Here is an 8,044-nt window from a genome sequence, read left to right on the forward strand (position 1 = left end):
CCACACTTTGAGAATGAATCACAAACTGAAATGGTCTGGTCCCTCATTTCTCTTCCTAGAGTAACACAAATCAAATCGAGAAGTACAGTCATTGAAATAAAGGCCATATATGACAACCCCACAGCTAACATCATACTCAATGGTGAAAGACTGAAAGCTTTTCCTCTAAGATCAGGAACAAGGCAAGGATGCCCACTCTTGCCACTTCTATTCAACATAATACTGGAAGTCCTAGCCAGAGCAATTAGACAAGAAAAAGAAATAAAAGACATCCAAATCAGAAAGGAAGAAGTAAAATTGTCCCTGTTTGCAGATGATATGATCTTATATATAGAAAATCCTAAAGACTCCACAAGAAAACTGTTAGAATAATAAACTAATTCAGTAAAATTGCAGGATACAAAATCAACATACAAAATTCAGTGGTGTTTCCATACACTACCAACAAACAATCTGAAAAGGAAATTAAGAAAAAAAAATCCCATTTACAATAGCATCAAAAAGAGTAAAATACTTAAGAATAAATTTAACAAAAGAGGTGAAAGACTTGTATACTGAAACTACAAAACATTGATGAAAGAGATTAAAGAAGACACAAATGGAAAGACATCCCATGTTCATGGATTGGAAGACTTAATCTTGTTAAAATATCCGTGCTATCCAAAGTGAGCTACAGATTCAGAGCAATCCCTGTCAAAATCCCATTGGCATTTTTTACAGAAATAGAAAAAACAATTCTACAATTCATATGGAACCACAAAAGACCATGAATAGGCAAATCAATCTTGAGAAAGAAGAACAAAACTGAAAGCACCACACTTCCTGATTTCAAAATATATTACAAAACTACTGTAATCAAAACAACATGGTACTGGCATAAGGACAGACATAGAGACCAATGGAAGAGCATGGAGAGCCCAGAAGTAAATCTATGTGTATATGGTCAACTGATCTTCAACAAGAATGCCAAGAACACATGATGGGAAAGGACAGTTTCTTCAGCAAATGGTGCTGGGAAAACTGGACAGCCACATGCAGAAGACTGAAGTGGGACCTTTGTCTTACACCATATACAAAAATTAACTCAAAAAGGAATAGAGACTTAAATGTAAGACCAGAAACTGTAAAACTAGGAGAAAACATATAGGAAAAGCTTCATGGCATTGGTCTAGGCAATGATTTCATGGATATGACCTCAAAAGCACAGGCAACAAAAGCAAAAATAGAGTAAGATGACATCAAACTGAGAAGCTTCTGCACAGAAAAGGATGCCATCAACAGCATGAAGAGGCAATGTGCTGAATGGGGAAAAGATCTGCAAACCATAGATCTGATAAGGGGTTGATCTGCAAAATATATAAGGAACTCTTACAACTCAATAGCAAAGAAACTAATAACCCGATTAAAAAATGGGCTAAGAACTTGAATAGACATTTTTCCAAAGAAGACATATAAATGGCCAACAGATATATGAAAAAATGCTCAATGTCATTAATCGTCAGGGAAATGAAAATCAAAACCACAATGAGATATCACTTCACATCTGTCAGGATGGCTGTCATCCAAAAAACAAAAGACAAGTGTTGGTGAGGATGTGGAGAAATCTGAACTCTCTCTTGCACACTGTTGGTGGGAGTACAAAATGGTGCAGCCACTATGGAAAACAGTATGGAGCTTCCTCAAAAAATTAAAAATACAACTGCCATATAATTCAGTAATCCCATTTCTGGGTGTTTATCCAAAAGAATTGAAATCAGGATCTCAAAGAGATATTAGCACTTGCATGTTCATTGCAGCACTACTGACAATGGCCAAAATGTGGAAACAACCTAAATGTCCATCGTCAGATGAAAGGATAAAGAAAATGTAGTATATACGTATAATGGAACATTTTTCAGCCTTAAAAAAAGAAGGAAATTCTGCAATATGTGACAACATGGATGAACCTAGAGGAAATTATGGTAAGTGAAATAAGCCAGGCACAGAAGACAAATACTGCATGATTCCACTTATTTTAGGTATCTAAAATAGTCAAATTCATAGAATCAAGAGTAGAGTGGTCGTTGGCAGGGGCTGGGGAGAAGGAGAAATGGGGAATTAGTAATCAATGTGCGGAAGTTTCAGCTCAGCAAGATGAATCAGCTCTAGAGATCTGCTGTACAACACTGTACCTCGAGTCCACGATAATGCATCGTACACTTAAAGATTTGTTAAGAGGGCAGGTCTCGTGTTGAGTGTTCTTACCACAATAAAATAAAATAAAAGAAGAAGTGGTCATTGAACTCGTACCATGAGCAGGGCATACGGGGTGTATTCTGCCCCGGAAACGCAAAGGCATGCTGGTAAAGAAGATCTCAGAGATGAAGATTTAAAATAGTCGCCCCTCACTTAGAGCAAGGTAAGTTTTAAAATCAATAAGCACTTATTATATTATCCAAGCTTCCTGGCTCTTTTGATCATTTTACAATTCAATAGTGTTTTTGTTTCAGGTGTAAATTAATTGAAAGGAGTTTTACTCGTGAATATTAGCTACAGTGAATTTTCTACAATCTTGCCCCTTTAAGAGCCCTTTGGGCATGCTGGTTTACGTTACCTCAGCAGTGCAACATCTAGGCAATTAAATCTGAAGAAACCCAGTCAGTCGTTAGGCGATTTGGAATGTAGAACAATAAACAACTGTTTTGTTGTTTGCTTTGGCTGAATTGATTAAATGCCTCTGAGAAATAGTAGAAACACTTCAGTTTGTATGACAGCTTTACATTTCTGCTTTCCAGTAATTACAGTCTCTCTTGAGCCAATACTTCCAAAGGAAATACTGTGAAATGTTCTGAATTGGTGTCTCATTTGCAGTATATTATTATCTTCATTATATTTACCTGAAATAGAGAATTAGCAAAAACAAAACCAAAATACAGCAGATTAGAAGAGCTGCTGGTCCCCGCCAACGTTCATCTAGAGACGTTGAACGAGCACCAACAACCACTCTATGTCTGTGAGGCCATTAGAAAGTGACGTGCGTGCATTGTTGGCCCACAGATTCTCATGTGCTTCACTCCACGTTGCTTTAGGCATCGCCTCTTGGCACATCTGCCTATAGCAAGGAACTTCAAGAGAATGTCAGGATCACTCCTTCTGCCTTTCAAAGACTTAGCGAACATCCAGCCAGCCATCTTCTTATAACGTGGGTCTTAATGACGAGGGTGGCCCTGAACTTGTGCTGCTCAGATACTGGCTTTGATGAGCATAACTGACTGTGGCCCTAGGAGCTGCCCCCTGAACGCAACATGGCATTTGCTCCCATCAATGACTGAGCATTTGTGGTCCTGTCCCTGTGAAACAGGAGGCTCATTTGATGGGTAACACAGCTCGAGGACTCCCCATTGGCTCACCTGAACCTCTCTTGGAGCTGCACTGCGGTCTTACTACCCAGCCTCCCTCCCCTCTCCATCCACAGGGGTCAGACCTTCGTTTCCATCTGAAGGCACTTTCTGCCTCCTCTGCTCTCTCCCCCTTTATCCTTTATGGGCCGTTACCCTCTCCTGCACATCTGACTCCATCTTGGCACCTGCTTCTCGGAGGACCCAAACTCACAGTGACCATGATTTTTATACCATCACACAAAACAAAATCAAAGTAACCTGTAGTTTATGAATGAATTTTAATTATAATGGGAAAAATAATGCTGGGCCTAGAGTAAAAAAAAAAAATCTGAAAGTTTAATAGTTCTCTTGTTAGGGTCACAAATTAGGTGTAAACTCAGTTGATACCTTCTGATGTTACGTCCTTTGTACTTTGCATGTAGAAACATCCACAGCAGCACATTGCTGTGACAAAAAGTCTGGCTTCTCCTGGTGTGGACCCTTTCTTAATCAAAGATCATTCAGTCATTGAAAATTATCTTTCATATAAAAATGTATAGTCTTTGCTTAACATATTTTAGATCATCTTACTTGTTTCTGCTTACAAGTTTTTCCTGTTAGAAAATCATTAGGAAAAGTACAGAACGTTACTTATTTTTAAATAAAAATCACCATCTCATTCCAGTACCCAAAGGTACACAATAACTGTAGTTACCATTTTAGTGTGCGTCTGCCTATATGTTTTCTGTGTGTCCACATACGTCTACACAGTTGAGATAACACTCTATATACAAATTTAGGATCCTGCTTTTCCCCATGGTATTAAATTTATTTATAATACATTAATGGCTGCAGAATACTCCATTCTATGATTATCCCATTATTTACTTACCTATTCTGTTATTGTTGAAATTCAGGTAATTTCTAATTTTCTTGCTATTATAGATAGCCTATAATGAGCATCCTTGTTCCTAAAACTTTAGTCTGCATTTGGGGAGTTCTTCCTTTACGTGGACCCCTAGGAGTCTTCCTGGCTTCCTGGCAAGCCTGCAGCCTGAGAAGAACCCCACATCCACATGGCATGGTAGAAGGACACAGTGCAGCAGTCAGAAGACTCACTGCCTCACCAACCACCTGGGTGCCCTCCACAAGTCTCTGCCTCAGAGTCCACAAGTGTAAAATCCTGGAGTTGTGTTGGATAATCCCTATCATTCCATCTGTGTTTAATATTCCTTAAACATTCACTTAATGGGCCTATCTCCTGCCCAGGACCATAACTCTTCCTTTACTCTTTAGCGCTGTATAGACACAAAGGAACACCACTAGTAATGGGTCTAGGATATTGCTGCCTTTATATTATAGAGAACACTCAACATTATGTAGGACTGTGGTTGGTTCTGTGACTATTCTCTCTCCAACTCATATAACTTATTGTTGTCTGTGTGTTTGTAAATTACTTTTGGCTTCTAAGTGTTAAGAAGTATATTATAGCTGTGTGACCCTGCTCACTGAGCTTCTAATATTAAGCCAAGGCAAAGTGTTGTTCACTTGTTAGGTATTAAGATCTTACATTTAAATTTTTTCTTGTGTTCCCTGCATTTACCTCTGGCTCAATCTTCATTAAAAAGACTATATTAAGTGTTTCTCTGTGCATGACCTTGTGCTAGGAACTGCATTACAGGGGCGTGATTTTTGATGTTGAGGAATTTCTAATTGAAGCATCACAACACTGAGGACACATCTGGACACCAGTCTGAATCCCAGTGCCTGCCTGGGGCTGAGGGCTCTCATGGGAGGTCAGCAAAGGAGGGCTCTGAGGAATTCTGAGTTTGAGAGGCTGGAGCGCTGCAGTATTGTGCTACTTTGAGAGAAGCGATGTGCAGGAAATGGGACTCCAGGACCTCTTCAAATGAAGTGGCAAATCTTGGAGTTTGCCAGAGAAGAACATTTCAAGATCAGGGGTCTAAATCAGGGAAGATATTTTTCCTGACAAAGGTGAAACAGAGCCAGATTGAAAATAAGTCAGCTACAGAATAAACAGGAATGATAAGATCTTAGGAAAGGCAGGTCTTAGTGAACGGCGTGCAAACGGGTAACGAGAGTCAGCGTGGAGGATTAAGGCTAAGCACGTGGACACACTGAAATGCTTCCATGAGAAATGCAGTTACTTTCAGCTGCACTGGACCTGACTATGGCCCCTTCTTGCTTTTTATAACAACTGCTCTTTGTGAAATGCAGGAGATCTGGCTCTTTGCTCACATGTATTGTGGGCTTTACCTGGCTTTGCCATCAAGGACTCCATGAGGGGTTTGAGGAAATACCTTGTAGGAAAAATACCACCTCTTGCTACTTGGATTTGGGGTGGAGAGAGTGACAGGTACAGTTTTCAGAATACTAATATCACCAAGAGTCAGCTAGTGCTAGGCTAGGATATGTTTTCAGAACAAGGATATTTCACAGGCTAACTGGCACCCAGCGTGTCATGCTATGCAGACATGCATTTAGGAGCTTGAAACTCTAGCGCAAAGCGTGAGACAAGGTCTGGGGTGTGGTGGTTGAATTGGAGGGGTCCCAGGGAGCAGGAGTGAGGCTGCTGAGGGAGACAGAACAGGAGAAAGAAAGGCGACTTGGACTTCCTGAGCACCTGAATCTGAGGCTGATATGAGGGTGACTTTGTACTGCTGTGGACATCAGGGACTTGGTCCCACCACAGACCCTCAGAGGAGCCATGGAGAATGTGTCTCAGGATTGTCCCACTGACGGACGGGGAGGCTGGGGATTCATGCGCCACCTTCTGTTCCTCGTTCACTGAAGTTCGTCGCCTACTCCCACGCTTCCGGATCACATCCATCTGGACCAAGCAGCTGGAGAAAGTCCAAGGCAAAAAGCAGCGAGATGCCCTGGCGCATGGTTGAAGCAAGACATTGGCCATTTACAGGGACCGTGCACTGACCAGCGCCAGGGTCCCATCCCAAGGGCTGAGGGCTGAGGGGCGTGGTCCTGGGCCCAGGGAGGACATTACCACTGACTTCTCCGTGCTGCCTGTGCCCTCACTAGTGTGCGCCTTCCTGTGTCAGTGAAGGGACTGTCTCTGGACCCCCCGGGGACCATAGTCATCAGTTAGGCTCTCTGGTGTCACGTAATAAGCCAGTTCTAACATGTCCTTCTGACTCTTCTCTCCATGCTTCGCCCAGGCACTTGTGGCATTTCTGCCTCATTTATTGTAAGTTATTGCCATGTGCAACCATCAAAGAACCCAGCTAGCAGCCCATTAAGTATCCTTGTCAGGAAGTTAAATCCTGCACCATGGGAGGGTGCTCCCTGGTCAATAAGTGCTTCCCTGTACAACTTTGCATTCCACCCGCCTCTGTCCAACACCCTCAAGGTCCACTCCCACATGTGTTTCTAGGTTCCTGCCCATCCGTATCAGAAAGATCCCGCAGTTCTGCCAGTAAGAAAGCTGCCTGCCCCTGCAGCAGGAAGTGCTTGGGCTGTGCTGAGAGCTGACCCTGATTGTTACTCTGATGGCACTGGTGGGAGGTGGGGGTAGATCTTGAAAGGACACGCTTCATCTTACATCTGCCTCAGGTGAGGTCTGTGTCATCCACCGGCAAAGGGGGGCTGCTCTTCTCCAGCGAGGGGCATGTTTCTTCCCACCCGGAGGAATCTAGGGCTTCGTAATTTTCAGGTCCAGCCACAAAATACGCCATCCCATGTCTCAGCATCCCACTCCTTCCTTGTAGCGGCTCTGACCTTACCAAAGGAGACCTGCCGGTGACCAGCATTCAGTCTCACAAACAGCACATCTCCGCTCATCAGTCAAAGATAAGCATCTCTTTAATGCTGCCATGTACACTTTCTGGGCTTCGTAACATGCCCTAATTGACAGTTATAGCATCTATGATTCTTTCTTTAAGGTTTCCAGAGCCGATAATAAATGTCAGCCTCCTAAACACTAAGCTACTGTGGAAGTCAGTGCTGATCCTCCACTAGCGAGGTGCTTAGCAATCTGACGATACAGCTCACCAGAGGTTCTTTCCCGCCCACACATCATTGGCAGTGGGGTCCTTGTCGGCATCCCACCAGTTTCAGTGCCCATCCTGATGGTCTCCTATTTCTGGGGCCACTTCCGTTTCCAACTGTCTTAGCTTGGGTTCTCATACACCCATGTACTGACTGAGCAACCTTCCACAGCTTCTGCGAAAGCATTAAGATGGAGAAGGAGAGACACCATGCGTGCGCTTGAGGTGGGACGCTGCCCACGTGCATGGAGTTCCCATGGCTGTACTGAAATCAGGTGGGCCGGGAGGGTGGTCAGGCGCTCCAGCCATCTGCCACGAGAGGAGCTCAGGAAAAGGGACAGGGATCTTAGGACCTTGGATGATCAACCCTTGCCCCAAAACCATCAACTCAAGAGTAGATATAAAATTCATTAAAACAATCTCTCTAGGCGAAACCTGAGGAATACCAATGACTTAAAGCTGAGACCCCTGGAGAAAAGTCCTCAGCTTTCCCAGAGACCAGGAAAACTGGGAGACAGCTCAGATGTCTCGGAGTGAAGCAGGAGGAAGGGACGGTGTCTGTTCCACCTGAGTGGGACAGGACAGAGGCTGGAGGAGACCAGTCAGCGCGTCAATCCGCAGGTACTAATGGGGTCGGGAAGCTGGGAGTCCACGTATTTAACA

At 43.3% G+C, this 8,044-nt stretch overlaps 1 long non-coding RNA gene across 1 annotated transcript in view; it reads left to right on the top strand.

Annotated features, from left to right (window-relative positions):
- Nucleotides 1-8,044, top strand: part of LOC131405604 (uncharacterized) — a 55,832-nt gene extending 47,788 nt beyond the window's left edge. Inside the window, exon 4 of the long non-coding RNA XR_009219976.1 lies at nt 7,810-8,044. This is a non-coding gene — a long non-coding RNA (uncharacterized LOC131405604). The remainder of the gene's footprint in view (nt 1-7,809) is intronic.

Source organism: Diceros bicornis, chromosome 5, assembly GCF_020826845.1.
Source record: "Diceros bicornis minor isolate mBicDic1 chromosome 5, mDicBic1.mat.cur, whole genome shotgun sequence".
Classification (NCBI taxonomy): domain Eukaryota; kingdom Metazoa; phylum Chordata; class Mammalia; order Perissodactyla; family Rhinocerotidae; genus Diceros; species Diceros bicornis.